Source organism: Rhinolophus ferrumequinum, chromosome X (genome assembly GCF_004115265.2).
Source record: "Rhinolophus ferrumequinum isolate MPI-CBG mRhiFer1 chromosome X, mRhiFer1_v1.p, whole genome shotgun sequence".
Lineage (NCBI taxonomy): Eukaryota > Metazoa > Chordata > Mammalia > Chiroptera > Rhinolophidae > Rhinolophus > Rhinolophus ferrumequinum.
Genome location: NC_046284.1, coordinates 86,303,158 through 86,320,787, shown reverse-complemented (window position 1 = coordinate 86,320,787; position 17,630 = coordinate 86,303,158). Strand labels below are relative to the sequence as shown.

The 17,630-nt window shown below is 38.6% G+C and overlaps 1 protein-coding gene and 1 non-coding gene across 2 annotated transcripts in view; both read right to left on the bottom strand.

Moving 5' to 3' along the window:
• UXT (ubiquitously expressed prefoldin like chaperone) overlaps positions 1-17,630 on the bottom strand; it is an 89,140-nt gene that overhangs the window by 16,620 nt on the left and 54,890 nt on the right. The gene's annotated exons all lie outside the window — the stretch shown is intronic.
• Positions 4,809-4,882, bottom strand: TRNAM-CAU (transfer RNA methionine (anticodon CAU)). The gene has a single exon. It is a non-coding gene; the product is annotated as a tRNA-Met (tRNA).

Below are 17,630 nucleotides of genomic sequence, written 5' to 3'. Positions count from 1 at the left end.
TAAGTCAGACAAAGACAAATACCATATGATCTCACTTATATGTGGAATCTAAAAAGCAAAATAAATAAACAAACAAAAGAGAAACAGACTCATAGATACAGAGAACAAACTGATGGTTGCCTGATGGGAGGGGGGTTGGGGAGGTGGTGGGTGAAAAAGATGAAGGGATTAAGAAGTGCAAATTGGTCATTACAAAATAGTCACCAGGATGTAAAGTACAGCATAGAGAATATAGTCATAATATTTTAGCATCTTTGCATACTGCCAGGTGGGTACTAGACTAATTGGGGGGATCACTTCATAAATTACATAAATGTCTAACCACTGTGCTGTACACCTGAAAGTAATATAAAATAATATTGAATGTCAACTGTAATTGAAAAATAAACAAATAAAAGAAACTAGACAGAGACAATTCATAGATATACAAATCATGTTTAAATACATGAAAATGTGTGCCTTCTCAATCATAATTGAGAAATGCAAAATAAAGATATGAAATGCTGTTTTTCACTTATCAGGTTTGAAAAGACCAGAAAGATTTGTAATATACTGTTGGTGTTGCAGCTTAAGTTCTTCAGGAAGCAGATACTGAAGTGGAGTCAGAAGTACAGGTTTATTGGGCAGTAACACCTGTGAAAGGCGGGAAGCAGGTTTGGGCAGAGGGAGCTGTCAGAACATGATGCCAGCCTAACAAACTTGAAGCTAACCCAATGGGGAGCTACAGAGCAAAAATTGTTTGTTAGAGGAGTCCCGGCTAGTCCTTTGAACCACCCCATTGCTCAGTCATTGGCTGGGGACAATCCTGAGATGAGTGGCACCTTGGCGCTAAAGCTGAGGTGAACCCCGTCAGAGCTAACAACTTGGAGACTCTCAAGCAATCACACTTCTCACAGTTGGGCAATGAGTCCTTTCTTGAGAAGGAGTCTGAGAGGCTCATCTCCACCTTGGCCACAACTGACAGATATGTGGGGAAGCCAATACTGTTAACACGTTGTTTGGGGAGTAAACATAGGTAGATCTTTTTTAAAAAAAGTGTTATTTTGTTTACTGTGGTAAAATATACATAATCTAAAAATTACCATTCTAACCATTTTTTATTTTTTGTTATTATTATTATTTTTTTCCCTCCCAATCGCATCTTTTTTTTTTAATTTATTGGGGTGACAATTGTTAGTAAAATTACATAGATTTCAGGTGTACAATTCTGTATCACATCATCTATAAATCCCACTGTATGTTCACCACCCAGAGTCAGTTCTCCTTCCATCACCATATATTTGATCCCCCTTATCCTCATTGTTATTATTTTTAATTAAAATTTATTGGGGTGGCAATGGTTAACAAAACTACATAGGTTGCATGTGTACAGTTCTGTAACACATCATCTATATATCACATTGTGTGTTCACCACCCAGAATCAGTTCTCCTTCCATCACGATATATTTGATCCCCCTTACCCTCTTCTACCACCCCCCTACCCTCTTATCCTCTGGTAACCACTAAATTGTTGTCTGTGTCTATGTGTTTTTGTTTCTTTATTTGCTTGTCTTGTTCCTTTGTTGCCTTCAGTTTTATAAGAATAGAATTACCATTTTAACCATTTTTAACTGTACTTCAGTGGCTTTAAGTACATTTACATTGTTGTGCAACCATCAACACCATCGTCTCCAGAACGTTCTTTATCCGGAATATCTTTTACAAGTTTAAAGTACACTTACTCTTTAAACCAGGAATTCCACTTCTAGGAATTTATCCTACAGATATATTAGCACAATTATGTATCAGAGTACTACCAGAATATGCATGGCAGCATTGTGTGTAACAGCAAAATATTAGAAATAATCTAAATGTCTGTCAATTATGGATGGCTCTAATTAATTAAAGTACATTTTGCAACAGAACATGAACAACTCACCGGAAAGTTATAATCCAGAACCTGTATGTACCTAACAACATGGCCTCGAAAAAATAATGTTTTAAAAATAAAATTCTAAAATTTCTTTTACTGTTTCTTGTAATTCAGGTCACCCAGCAAAAAAACTCTTTGTTTTTCTAGGAATGTATTTTGCTGTCCTTATTTTTCCCACCTTTCTTTCGTCTCCCCACCCCCCACTCTGGTTCAAGCTGTTGTTTCTTAGTCTAGTTGTGTAGGACACAGCTCCCTGGCCCATGCTGGTATTATGAGCCTTGCGCTCCCCGCCGGCTGAGGCAGTCGGTCGCCAGTCGTTGGTCAGCCACTCACAGCGGCTCACAGCAGCTCATGGCAGCTCATGCCAACCTCTTGCTGCTCCCAGCAGCCCAGCTCCAGGGAGAGCTGTTGTTCATAATCTTAGCTGTAGAGGGCGCAGCTCACTGGCCCGTGTGGGAATCCAACTGGTGACCTTGGCGTTAGGAGCACTGCGCTCCAACCACCTGAGCCAATTTTTTTTTTTAAATTCAAAAAAAATTACAAATTCACTAGAATTTGCAAAAATAGCACAGAGGGGTGCTGTATACTCTTCACCCAGTTTCCTGCAATGGTTAAATCTTATGTTACTATAGTACAATATCAAACAAAGGGGACTGATAATCAGAGCAGTGTGTATATATAGTTCTATGCTATTTTATCACATGTGCAGATTCAAGTAACCTCTACCACAATACAGAAATATTCTCTCACTGTAATGATCTGCCTCATGCTACCCTTTTATAGTCGCACCACCCACTTCCCACTATCCTTAACTCCTGGCAACCACTAATCTGTTTTCCATTTCTATAATTTTGTCATTTGGTGAATGTTTCATAACTGGAATTGTGCAGTAGGTGTCCTTTTGAGACTCACTTTTATTTCCACACAGCACAACACCCTGGTGATCCATCCAAGTTGTTGTAGGTATCCATACTTCATTCCTTTTATTGTTGTTGGTCCATGCCATTGAGTCAGCTCCAACTCGTGGCAACCCTATGAATGAGTGATGTCCACAATGTCCTGTCCTCAAAAGCCTTGCTCAGCTCCTGTAGACTTATGTTTATGGATTTCATAGATGAGTAGTATTCTATGGTCTGGATGTATCACAGTGCATTTATTTAGTCATTCACCTATTGAGGGACATTTAGGTTGTTTCCAACTTTTGGCTATTACAAACAAGGCTGCTATGAACAATAGTGTACAGGTTTTTGTGTGGATTTAAGTTTTCATGTCTCTAGGGTAAATGTCTAGGAGTGCAGTGGTTGGGTTGCATGGTAAGAATATGTTTAATTTCTTTAAGAAACTGTCAAACTATTTTCTAAAGTGGCTGGACCATTTTACATTTCCATCAGCACTATAGGAGAGATCCAATATCTCCTCATGCTCACTAGCGTTTGGTATTGTCACTCTTTTATTTCAGCTCTTCTAATAGATGTGTAGTGGTATCTCATTGTGGTCTTACTTTGCATTTCCCTAATGGCTGGTGATGTCAAACAAATTTTTATGTGCTTATTTGCTGTATGTGCTTATTTGCCCTTATTTACATTCTCTTTGGTGAAATGTCTCTTCATGTCCTTTGCTCGTTAATATGTTATATAAATGTAATCATACAACATGTAACCTTTTGGAATTAACTATTTCAATCAGCATAAGCCCCTGGAGGTTCATCCAAGTTGTTGTGTATATCGCTAGTTCAGTCCTCTTTATTGCTGAGTGGTATTCCATGGTATGGATGACCACAGTTTAACTATTCACCTGTTGAAGGACATCTGTGCTGATTCCGGTTTTGGGTTATGACAAAGTTACTATGAACATCAGTGGACAGGTTTTTGTGTGGACATAAATTTTCATGTCTCTGGGATAAACTCCCAAGAGTGCAATTGCTGTATCCATGTTCAATTTTACAAGAAACTGCCAAACTGTTTTCCAGAGTGGCTCTATTATTTTACACGCCCACCAGCAATGTATGAGTGACCGTTTCTCTGCATCATTAACATTTGGTGTTTTCACTGTTTAGGAAGTTTTAGCCATTCTGATAGGTGTGTAGTGATATCACATCCTGGCCTTACTTTGCATTCCCTGATAGCTGATGATGTGGAACGTCTTGTCATGTGCTCGTATGTCATCCATATATCGTCTTTGGTGAATTGTCTTTTCACACCCTTTGCTCATTTTCTAATTGGATTGTTTTTTAAAAAACTGTTGCGTTTTGAGAGTGCTTTATATACTCTAGATACAAGTCCTTTGTCATATATGTGTTTTGTAAATATTTTCTCCCAGTCTGTCTTTTTGTCCTCTTAACGGGGTCTTTTGCAGAGCAAAAGGTTTTAATTTTGAAGTCCACTTTGTTATTTTTCTCTTTTGGATCATGCTTTTGATCTCATATCTTCACAAGCCCTAGCTCCCAAAGATTTTCTCCTATTTTTTATTCTAAAAGTTTTGTAGTTTTATGTTTTAAATTTAAATTTACGATGTTTTCAAAAACAGCTTTATTGAGATATAATTCACATGCCATAAAACGCACACATTTGAAGTGTACAACTTAATGGTTTTTTAGTATACTCATAGCATTGTGCAAACATCACCACAATCTAATTTTAGAATATTTTCATCACCCCAAATCAAACACATGTGCCCACTCCTTAGTCCACTCCAGCCCGAAGCAACCACAGACTTATTTTCTGTCTTTATAGATATGTATATTCTGGACATTTCATATAAATGGAACTATACAATATGTGACCTTTTGTGTCTGGCTTCTTTCACTTAGTATAATACATATATATACATATATACGTATGTATACGTATATATGTATATATATGTATTTTTTTTAAAGGAAGACACAGCTCACAGTGGCCTATGTGGGGATTGAACCGGCAACCTTGGTGTTATGAGCACCACGCTCTAACCAACTGAGCTAACCAGCCACCCCAGCATAATATTTTTAACGTTCATCCATCCACGTTGTAACATTTATCAGTATTTTATTCCTTTTTATGGCTGAATAATATTCCATTGTGTGTATATAACACATTTTATTTTTCCATTTTGCCAGTAGAATAAAATGCAAAGTCCTTACCGTCCTTTAAGTCTTTTTATCCTCTTCCTTTTATAAAATTAAATATTAACTATTTCTTCTACAGACATTGAAAACCACATCAAACAATGTTATAATTTTTACTTCAACTGTGAAACACAATTTAGAAAACTTAAGAGGAGATGTCAAATCTATTTTATTTACCCTTATTTTTACTCCTTCAGGTGCTCTGTCTTCCTTTTGTGCACAGTCTTCCAGACCACTGGGGATACATAAGATCTCATCAAGATCTTTCTCGTCTCTTTCATTCCCTGGATCTTCCTGTTAAATTTAAGACTGACCTGTTGATTTATTGCTTGCCCCAATCAATATTGAGATGCTAGTGATGTTGGCATTTCCTGATTGTTACCCACTGAAATCACTATTGTTTTTGATAATGCCGTTGGCCATGGAATTTCCCTCCCTCACTTTCCTCTAAATAAAGTCAGCCTCCTCCTGCAGTAGAGCTACTTTGGGTCTGCTCATTCCTGGTGAAACTTCTGTTTCTCAGAGCTGGAGGGGATAGGAAAAGCTCCAGGTTAGAACAAAACAGACTCCCGTGGTTCTTACAGAGATTCAGTAGATTTTCTCGAATAAGCACCTCTCAATTTGTTGTATGACTTTGGTCAATTTCCAGTCTTTAACTGGTTGTTTTGACAAGTTTTCCACTTTTGTAATTGCTTTTTGGGGACGGGATTTGCCAAGCTCCTCACTTAGCCATTCCAGAAGTCTCTTCCTTCCTGAAACTAGATTTTTGATTGCATCATTTAAAAATGTTAGTATGCTTAGTGAAAATTGATGCCAGTATAAATTAACAGTTTAGATACAAATGACTTATGTGTTTTGTGACTTAGACTCTTGATTTGTTCCAAAAATACTTAGTCACCATGCAGTGTCTGTTTTTTATATGTGCATTCATATATATGTGATAATTGTAATGCATAAGAGTGAAATGAGGGGGGTGGCAAAAAAAAAAAAAGAAAGAGTGAAATGATATTGCACTATTCCCAACTGTGGAAGATAATAGTTTGAAGCTTCAATAAATGAGTATATTACTACTCGCCCTTATTAATGGTGCCTTTACTTCAAGGACAAGTTTCTTTGTCTTTTTTTTTTCACATGTTACTTTTGTTTGACATCCTTTCCTCGCTTCTAGAAAAAAAATGTGTTTCTCCTTTAATACCCCTCATAGCAGATGAAACATTGCCTCCTTGCCATGGACAGCTGTAGTTAATACATTGACATACTCAATCAGATGATGTTTAAAATATAATCACATTTACATAAAGAAACTAGACATCATAGGGATCTACTGTTTATCAATTTGGGAGCATAACTACAGAGAAAAGAATTATTTTAAGTGCGTAAAACTTTACTGTACATCCTAGTTAGAGTATATTCTACACAAACAAACAAACAAACAAACAAAAACCCTGCAAAAATTTAAACTCTTTCTAGTAACTGTATTTGTGGTAGTAGTATTGGTATTGTTATTTTGAGACTGCTCCGTGTATTTTGGCATACACTATTCAATCTACTACACAGATATAAGATTGATAAGAATGTGTAAAAATATTGACCTAACTTTGAATTAGAAGTATCAACATGACCCATGATGTCTTTTATGGTTAAAAAATACTTATTTTCCTAGCTCTGTCCACTAAAAAGACTTAGACACAGTGCAGTGGCAATGAGCATTCCTATTGGGTGGGAGTCTATACATACCATTACCCACTAAAAGCAATTAGGCCTCCTTTGCAAAATGACTGATTTTAGGACTGTAGAAGGAAGTGTATAAAATGATATTGGCACATCTTGTCATTCCAGCTAGCAAGGAAGCTTTCAAAGACTGCTATATCCATGTTAAAATAACTCAGAAACCAATTGAAGAAGTTTCCACTGGTGAAAGATGGGACAATTTGAGCATCAGCAGGGATAACGGCAATGGATTGAAGTGCATGAAATATGTTTAAATTTAGAAGTTCACAGTGATACAAAAACAATTCATAGGTCACATTTGGAGGTGCTAGTAAACCACTTTGTTAATTTGAAATCTGCTTAAATAAAGGGAAAGAATCAAACATTTTTTTTCTGCCTGCTTTATATTACCTTTGACTCAGGATAACCAAATTGTTGATGAAAGTTTTTCTTTATAGAAATGATCTTCTAATAAATGAAGAAGAGGGCATGATAGAATTAGAATATCATTTTTTTTGCAAACCATTTTGAGTGAAAGTAGGCAATAACCACCAATTATTGTTAAAATTACACAAAAAAAGACAATTTGACATCCCAACCTAATGGAAGCACATTAGTCACACTGCCTATGAAGTATTTTTGACAAAACATTGGGTTGGAATCTTATTAATAGATCTAACCACCAATTTATCAGAAATATAGTGAACAGAGGAACATCTAAAATAACACCATGGGGTGCATTTAGAAATTCATTCCAAATACATTAATTTGCAACTTCTTCAAGGCTATCTCTTTTCACCAACAAATACATGCAAGGAGGGATAAAAGAGGTGGATGGGAAGCATATAGATTAAGAAATTTAAGAACTATATCAACCAATTTTAATGTATGAGCCTTATGTGCTTCCTGAAGCAAACAATTCAGGAAAAAGTGTATGAGACAACTGGGGAAATTTGAACACTGGATACTTGTAGATAATCTGGAACTGTAACATTTTTAGGTGTGGTAATGATGTTATAGTAATTATTTTCAAAGGTTTTTTTTTAATGCATACACATTAATTTTTTTTTTAATTGGGGAATAGTGTGTAGTCTCCAAGGCCCACCAGCTCCAAGTCGTTGTCCTTCAATCTAGTTGTGGAGGGTGCAGCTCAGCTCTAAGTCCAGTCGCCATTTTCAGCCATCCCATGTGGGAATTGAACCAGCAACCTTGTTGTTGAGAGCTCGTGCTCTAACCAACTGAGCCATCCAGCCAACCCCTCAAAGGTGTTTTTATTTGGAGGAGTACATTATTAAATATATTTAAGTGGAAATGATAGGATGCCTGGGAATTGTTTCAAAATAATCCAGGGGGAAAAATATGGGGGTATAGAAGCAGGTTCACACCTTGTATTTGGCTATTATGTCTCAAGTCATAACAGTCCCCTCACTTTTTCTTTTCTTTTACTTTTTAATTAAATTTATTAGGGTGACATTGGTTGATAAAATTATATAGGTTTCAAGTGTACGTTTCTACACTACACCATCTATATGTGGCATTGTGTGCTCACCACCCAGAGTCAGGTCTACTATCACCATATATTTGACCCTCTTTACTCTCTTCTACCACTCCCCGCCCCCTTACCCTCTGGTAACCACTAAACTGTTGTCTGTGTCTTATGAGTTTTTATTTGTCTTGTTCATTTGTTGCTTTCAGTTTTCTATTCCACATGTGAGTGAAATCATATAGTTCTTGACTTTTTCTCTCTGACTTATTTTGCTTAGCATAATAACCTCAAAACATTAGAAAGAACTAGAATGTCATGATCTTGCAAAATATCAGGAGAGATTTCCGATGTTGGTTTACTCCAACTTACCTAACCAGGAAGTTCTGGATTCAAGTAGTTTTTGGCCCTCTCCATCTGCAGAGCAAGCCAGGTCTCAATTTATAGGGCTCAGTTAAATGGTTATTTATCTTTCTGCTCAGAAAGTAATTATTTATTTCTCTTACCTGGCTCAGAATCAGTCCTGCCTCTCAATACAAATACTCTTGGATATGTACAGCCTGCTTCGTTTTTTCAACAGAACTTAACACCAAATGATATATAATTTATTAGTTTAATTTCTGCCTCCCACCAGTAGAATGTAAGTTCCCCATATGTGCTATGGTTTGTGATTGTTCACTGATGATTCCTCAGTGCCTTTATGTAGCAAGTTCTGATTAAATAGCTGAATGGTTTACTAAATGAATGACCCAGAGGCAAGGGCCTGAACACAGGCATTGGTGCCTGAAACACAGTTGTCATGCCAGCAGGAGGCGCTGCAGGATATCTGAATGGATTGGAACCGGTCGTTTGCTTTAATACTTCACGGTGTCTCGCAGAGTTCACCGTGAGCCAAATTGGAGAAGCCCAGTGCTTCTCCAATTTAACCATGCACCCGAAACACCTGGAGATCTCGTTTAGGATAATGCTCATTTTTATTCAGGAGGTCTGGGTTGGGGCTCGAGTCCTCATTTCTAACACGTTCCCAGGTCATGTTGCTGGTCTACACACCACACATGAATTAGCAAGATTGTATGACCACCTCCTAGGTATGTTAAGGAAAACGTCATCCCCAATAATTCTAAAATTTTAAGTTTCTTTCTATAGAAATGTAGTAGTTAGGAGAGTTTAGGCTTTGGAGACACACAGAGCTGCATTCAAATCCTGACTCAGCCACTTTCCCACTGGGCATGTTAATAACCATGTCTATTTTAGGTTAATAATCATCTCTGTGCCTAAGTTTCCTCAGCTATTAAGTGGGAGGAATAATGTATACTTGGCAGAATTATTATGAGTTACATGGGCAAATGCAGGTAAAGTTCTCAGATAATCTCCAGCAAATGGCACTTAAAAATTAATATGAATATAATAGAGCACTTTCCATTTTAAAAGGCTTTCCCATGTGTAGCCTGGTCCACTGCCATTAGCTAGCTAATGATTTAGGTCACATTATTATTGGTTGATGATTGGTGATGAAACGACTCCAGATTTCACTGGATCAAAGGGGAGTAAGGTTGACCTGGCTGGCTATAATCTCAAGCTGTAACTATTCCTCTTTTCCTCATGGATAGCGAGGCCCAGTCTTCTTTTTCTGATGCTGGGTGATACATGACTACCCTGAATTCTTACGACAGCAGTGTGTGAATGTGTAGGGAGAGAGGAGAAGCTCAAAATTAGTGTATGTGGCAGGATCCGGGCTGGTGTCTGTGAAATGTGGGAAGGCTGGATGCTCTTGGCTCCACTGTCTCAGCCTGCCTGTCTTCTGAAAGAGACACAGGGGAGGAAATCATGGCTTCTGGGTGGATGATAAATTTGTCACAGGTGAGTAGGAATTTGATACTTCTCCAAAAGGTATACATTTTCCCTTTGCCTGGTTAGGAGTTTCCTAAAACAGACTGCAGCAGTCACTACCTGGATTCCTGATCGTGTTTTGTCATGTTTTGGGCTGCTTGTGGGTAGGGAGGGGCTATACAGAAATACTCCCAGGCAACCCCTTACCCAGGCTGACTGGCCTCTGGGCATCACGTTCTAGTGCTGTGGTCGACACTAGAGAAGGAGATAAAAATGTCTTTGTTTCAAAAAAATCCATTCTCACTGGGGAAATAATTTTTTCAGTTATTCGGTGTTTCACCCATGCCTGCATTGTTTTGGGGATTGTGCTCAATGTTGGAAAAAGAGAAATAAGTCTGGAAGAACTCAGAGTTTAGTATTGGAAATATATGCTAAGGCATGTGTTAGAGGTGCTATTAGAGTTGAGACTGGATATGGTAAGTTGCCTTGGGAATGAGTGTGGGCACTGAGCCTTAGAGTAGAAGACCCATCTAAATGTCCTCTGAATCAGATCAGGTCTCCACACCACAAGGCTATCACCTCATTCACCCTCCTATGAACTGTAGAGGAGATGGTACCTCATGGAGGCAGAATCAGTGTGATTTCACTGGAATCAGTAGCCTTCCAGTACGATACATGGCTAACACTTCCCCTGGGAAGGAGTGGGGTCTGTTGGATCTCTCAGAGGATCTCATGCAGAGATGTGACACTGAAGAACTACAGCAATCTGGTGACCATATGCACAAATAGCATCATTCCTTAACGTAGTCATTTATGGGGCAAGTATTTCTTAAGCATCTATTGTGTTCTGGAATGTGGGCTGGGGACTGGGAAAACACCAATATATGAGTGTTGCGAGTAAAGTCAAAGGGACATTAACCCCTCAGCAGGGCCCTACGTCCCTGCGTGGTATTCGTGATGTGAGTGGGGAACAAAGTCCCGGCACACAGGTTCAGATACAGTGAGCAACACAGCTTTATTTGGGAGCCAATGTCCCTCCAGAGGCATAGAAGGTTATACAGGATAGAATAGAATTTAATAACGAACCAAGTCCCAGAGTCCATCGGGATGGAGAAGGTTCCTAATCTGGGAAAAACGAGTGGGCCCACGACGGGTCTGAGGCGAGCTGGTCTTGCAAGGAAGAACTTTGGAGAGTCCCAGAGTATGGTGGCTTGCACCTTGTAGAGAGGGCTGTGTCAGATCGCCCAGTCAGACTTCTCACAGCATTGTTTTGGAGTTCTGCTTTTATCCTCTTTTCCTTGGACTTGTTTACTTCTTAGGTGATAACCAGTTGTTTGCCAGGAGTTTTTTACCTCTTAGATGATAACCATAAGTTGTTTGGTAACTGTGTTTATCACTCAATTTTGTTATGCTCAGTTTCACACAAAAACATGTTTTTTACTTCACTCTTATCAGTCTCACACATGTGCAGCCATACTCCTGTCCCTACTAGTAAACAACTTATTTTTCAAACCTCAATCCAACATATATAATACATTTTATATGCTCTATACAATGAGACAGAAATGATCCTTACCATCATGGGGCTTGTCTAACGACTTTACTATGAAAATGAAGACCTGTATGTTTAACTGGCTTTTTCTTTTCTCTATTGTTGAAAGGCTTATGGTTCCTTAAATGTGTATCTAGGGGCAGCCGGATGGCTCAGTTGTTAAAGCGTGAGCTCTTAACAACAATGTTGCCGGTTCGATTCCCACATCGGCCAGTGAACTGTGCCCTCCACAACTAGATTGAAAACAACAGCTTGAGCTTGGAGCTGAGCCACGGGTGGGTGGCCGGTTTGCTCAGTGGTTGGAGCACAGTGCTCATAACACCAAAGTCGCTTGTTCGATTCCCACATAGTCCAGTGAGAAGCAATGTCTTGAGCTTGGAGCTGAGCCGCCAGTGGGTGGCCGGTTGCTCAGTGGTTAGAGCGCGGTGCTCATAACACCAAGGTCGCCAATTTGCATCCCATATTGTCCAGTGAACTGCGCCCTCCACAACTAGATTGAAAAAAAAAAACCCCAAAAAACAACGACGACTTGACATCCTGGAAAAACACACTGTTCTCCAATATTCCCCATTAATAAAAAAAAAAAATGTGTATCTAAGCTTGGGCATGAGTTTCAGATATTTGAGATCCTCAGTATATTGGGGGTACAGAATGGGTATTTGAGTTTGGGACCCTTTTGAAAGACTTATTGGATTGGTGAGAACTTTGGTAAACTCCTTTGATGCTCTTACAGTCATATTTGTCTGTCTTTAGAACTGCTGAAGGTGAAAATGTTGGCAGCTGTTTCATGGGAGGTCTTATCATCCTCTGCACAATCGTCCCGCATCATATACTCTTCTCCAGGAGCAGGACACGAACCATGAAAACCCAGTGTAATCTCAGAGGAGGACCTATTTATCATGTAAATGTAACATTTTCATATGGACTCAATTTTTCCCCACTGGGGATTTCTGATAATAACTTCTTTTTGTCAACATCAGTTTCAATTGTCATAGAATTATTGTTAGTAAATTTTTTAAAATGTCTACACTTTATCCCTGTAGTTGCCACTGTGCCCATAAAACCAAGGTTCTCAAAGTCTGTCTTTGCTCCTAACTGCATTTTACCCCCAATTTAGGGTCTGTACTTTGATTTGGAAGAAAACTATATTGGCCATACTGACTTCTTTTGGTACATTATATCCCCATGATTTATTTATTTTATAAGTGGAAGTTTGTACATTTTGACACCCACGTTGACTTTTTAAACCTTTATTCTGGCATTTCTTACTCCACATTTTTAATATTTGTCGAGTTTGCTCCAGATTAGGAGTTTACTTAAACACCCACGGTCACCCTCTAAACAGGTCGTATTTGGGGAACAGCCGTGCAATGACCTGAGTTTGGTAAAATTCACAAGGGATAATTCTTTGTCCTTTACATTAAGAGAATATTGGAAAGGCTCTGAATTACAAAAGCCACATGTGGTAGACTTAAAAATGGCCTCCAAAGATATCCAGGTCCTAATCTTTGGAGCCTGTGAAGGTGCACTTATATGGTAAAAAAGGCCTTCAAAGATGTGATTAAGTTAAGGATCTTGAGATGGGGAGATATGCTGGATTATCCAGGTGGACCCTAAATGTAATTACAAGTATGCTTATAACGGGAAAGCTGAAGGAGATTTGATTGCTGAAGGGGAGAAAGCGATGTGATGGCAGAAGCAGCCTTTGAAGATGGAGGAAGGGCGCACAGCTGCCGCTGCCCACGCAGCCAGGAGGGCTCGGCCTGAGGGGGAAGGGCGAGGAGATCGAGAAAAAGACACAGAGACAGAAAAGCTGGGATCGGGAGGTCCACCGTCCACGGATGGCGGAGCAGTGGTGCAGTCTTTATTTCACACACAGTTTATATACAGTGTTAGAACAGTTGTCTATACAAACAAGTGTTAGCAGAACAAGCAGGTATCAGTAGAACATTCTGTTTTGTGTATTGGCAAGTTTGTATGTCTGTGGCTGCATTAGTGTTATTTTGTTCTTCCTGGGAAGATGCTGAGGCGAGGCTTCCCATGGGAATGACCTTGCAGGCTGCAAGGCCCTTGTCAGCTTACAGCCTGCTCCCCACACACAGCCAACGAATACAAGGCATCTACTATAAGCTGAAAAGGTAAGGAAACAGATTCTCCCTTCAGAGCCTCCAGAAAGAACCAGCCCTGCCAACACCTTGACTTTAGCCTAGTGAAACTTATTTCAGACTCCAACCTCCAGAACTTTAAGATTAAAAAAAAAATTGTGTTGTTTTCAGTCACTAAGTTTGTGGCAACTTGTTAAAGAGGCAACAGGAAACTAATACACCATCTAAGAACTGGGAAAGTCAGGGGTGGCCAGATGGCCCACTTGGTTAGAGCACGAGCCCTGAACAACAGGGTTGCTGGTTCGATTCCCACATGGGCCAGTGAGCTGCACCCTCCACAACTAGATTGAAGGACAATGACTTGGAGCTGATGGGCCCTGGAGAAACACACTGTTCCACAATAAAAAATTAAAAAACCAAAAGAACTGGGAAAGTCATTTAGGTAAGTGGAATTCACTTAGGAGAAAACAGTGTTTCAGAAAAGATACTATGAATATTAAAATAGCTCAAAACATGTCCCCCAACCATTGGGAATTTATATATAAATATTCCCATTAATATATTCCCATTAATTTGAATCAGATATTGAGTGTTTATAAAGCAATTCAGCATTAAAAATTACCAGAAAATCTCTGCATGAAAATAATGAGCATGATAAAGCCCTATGGCAGAAGAGTCACCCTTTCAACTTGAAAAAAAACCCAAAAACATAAGGCACAAACCATAGACATGCCCAGAAAAATCATTAAAGAATATAATATTCATCAGATATATAAGGAGAGAATTCCTATGAAGGTAGTGAATAGAAGAATTTATCCAGTCATCACTCATCTCTTCATCAACAGGGGAGGCTGTATACTGGAGAGAAACCCAATGAATGTAATATTTCTTTTGAAGTTTTCAGCATGAAGGCTAACGTTACTCAGCACAGGAGAATACACACCAGGGTGAAGGCCTATGAATACAGTAACTTTGGGAAAGCCTTCAGGGATCTCCCTTGTCTTAGGAATCATGTGATAACTCACAGTGGAGGAAATCCTTTGGATGTATTTAATGTGGTGAGACCTTTAGTGTAAGCCTATCCATTAAGGCATACATGAGAATTCACAGTAGAGCAAAACGTTATGAATGAAATCAGTGTGGAAAAGCCTCCAGCACAAGCTCTTACCTTAATAAGCAGAAGAGAATATGTAACGAGGACGAAACTCTATGAAATGTTAGGCTGAAAATGCTGCTAGTGCCATATCCCTTAGAAGTCATATGAAGATTTGCACTGGAGAAAAACCTTGTGAGTATAATCAATGTGGAAAAAATACTTCACTCTGAGGGCTCAGAATAATACATTCTGAGGAGAAACCCTATGAATGCAAGGTTTGTGGGAAAGCCTTTGGTGATTCCTCGTCCCTTAAGAAATATGTGAGAATTTATGCTAGAGGGAAACTATGGATGTTTTCACTTACTGTGCACAAGGGAATTTAAAATGGGAGTGAGATCTTATAAATGTTATAAATATGTAATAGCCTTTGTCAGTGTCTCATCTTCAGAGTGGATCACTGACTGTTTTCTAATGGGTTGATATGGCACGTGAGAGAAAAAAAGAAGTCAAGAATGACACAAAAGAAGGGACCAAGTGTGTCTGACATAATCACAATATCTTTATCCATTCTTTTTATTGTGGTAAAATATACATAGCATAAAATTTACCATTTTGACCATGTTTACTTTTTCCATTTTTTTTTACATTTAATCTTTCTGGGAACTTAGGTTTTTGTTGTGTGTTTTTTATAAACAGGTGTATATTTATTTTATTCTATGGGTTATAATCCAACACAATCATTGTTTATTTTGTTGCTCAAATTTCCAAGAGGAGATCCTCCAGGTTGGCTCCTGTAATCCCTGCTACCTCCTCCTGCCTCATATCCAGGCAACCACTGACTTGCTTTCTGTCCTATGAATTAGTTTGCATTTTATTAAAGTGTCTATAAGTGGAATCCTATAGTATGTAGCCTTTTAAGTCTGACTTGTTTTACTTAGCATATTTTAAGGTTCATCAATGTTCTGTATATCAATAATCCATTCCTTTTTATTGCTGAGTAGCATTTGATTATATGGATATATTACAACTTGTTTATCTGTTCACGGGTTGATAGGCATTTGGGTTGTTTTCAGTTTTGGGCTATTCCAAATAAAGCTGCTCTGAAATTTGTGTACATTTCTTTGTATGGATATATTTCCTTCTCTCTTGAGTGAATACCTAGGAGTAGAATGGCTAGAAGATGTGGTAGGTCTATGCTAAACATTTTTAAAAATTGCCAAACTGTTTTCCAAAGTGTTTGTGCCATTTCACATTCCCACCAGCAGTGTAGGAGAGTTCCAGCTCCTCTACATCCTTGCCAAACTGGGTGTAGTTGGTCTTTTGAATTTGAGCCACTTGAATAGGTATGCAGAGTTATCTCATTGTGGAAATTAGTCATTTCCCTAATGACTAATGATGTTGAGCATCTTTTCATGTGCTTATTTGCCATCTGTATATTTTCTTTGGTGAAATATGTGTTCAAATATTTTACCCATATTTAAATTGGCTTCACTTCCTGAGAATTGTTGCTTCTATTCTCAGCTCATGTCGCCATACATAGGTGTCGTGCTTCTTAATCTAGCTATCTGACTCCTTCTACCAGAGGAGGGAGAAGATCATGATCATTTAACTTGAACCAAAGAATTTTTCATGCTTCACTCTGATCTCCTTGAAACTACTCTCTAAGACCCAGACTTGAAAGTTTTTGTACATGGGTCATATCTAAGACTGAACAAGAATATTTTCAAGATGAGTTTGCTTTCACTACTTTCTAAGATCTTATCAAATCCAATTCTTTTCCTGAAGTCAAGTCAGCAAAACTAATCAAACTTATAGGCATGACTTAAGCCTAGCAGCTTGCTTAAGTCTAAGGGATAAAAGAATTAAGATATACACAGACTGCAAATATAGCTATGGAGTGGTCCAAAATTTCCACATGGTATGGACACAACTGAATTTCCTAACTGCTGCTGGTACATTAAGCACAGTGAGTAAATTTGAGCTTTACTAGGTGTCTTGCTCCTCTCCGCGGCATTTCTCTCACCCCAAATACAATTAGTACAACAAATTAAAGATGATTTGGTCATTCCAGATCACTTCTGTGAAATCTTGTGCAAACTGAAGTCACAAGCACCAGGTTCTGAACATATTGGGAGAAAGCTGGATGTACTCTTCAGTCAGGTGTATTGTGAAGACACCTAGACAGATGCTTGTTTCTCCAGACTCTTTGAAATGGAATTTGGTGAAAAAAGTTTTCACACTATGATTCATCATAGCAAAGAAAACTTAAATTCTTCTGAGACAACATTGGTGGATAAATTTTAATCAGGTAGTAGAGGAGGTTTTCAGTGAATGTTTCACCTGCTAGACTCACAACCCTAGAAAAGCTATAAAGATGGGACATGGCCAGGAACTATACTCTCAGGGACCCTTAGAACATTTACAAATGGACTTTATATAACTCACAGGGGTTTGAATATATATTTATTGTTTTCTGCCTTTTCTTTGAATGGTCAAAAGTTTCCCCTTGTTGGAAAGCAGTGGCTCTTACTGTGGCTAAGAACAGTAGATTTTTATCTTTGCTACTTGGGAATTCTCTAGTTACCTTTCTACTGACAGAGGTACTCAATTTACTGGGACCACAATTAAGGAACTTTGTAAGGTGTTGCCTGTTAGCCAAAAACCACTGTCCTTATCATCCTCAATCCTCAGAAAAAAAGTAGAAACAGGTACTTTAAAAATTAAAACTTGCTAAACTTTCTTAAGACTTACAATGAGCTTGGCCTAAGGTTCTCCAATTGGCCCTAATAGCCATCTGCTCTTCTCCTCTGGCAAACAGATTTCCATCTTGTGAAC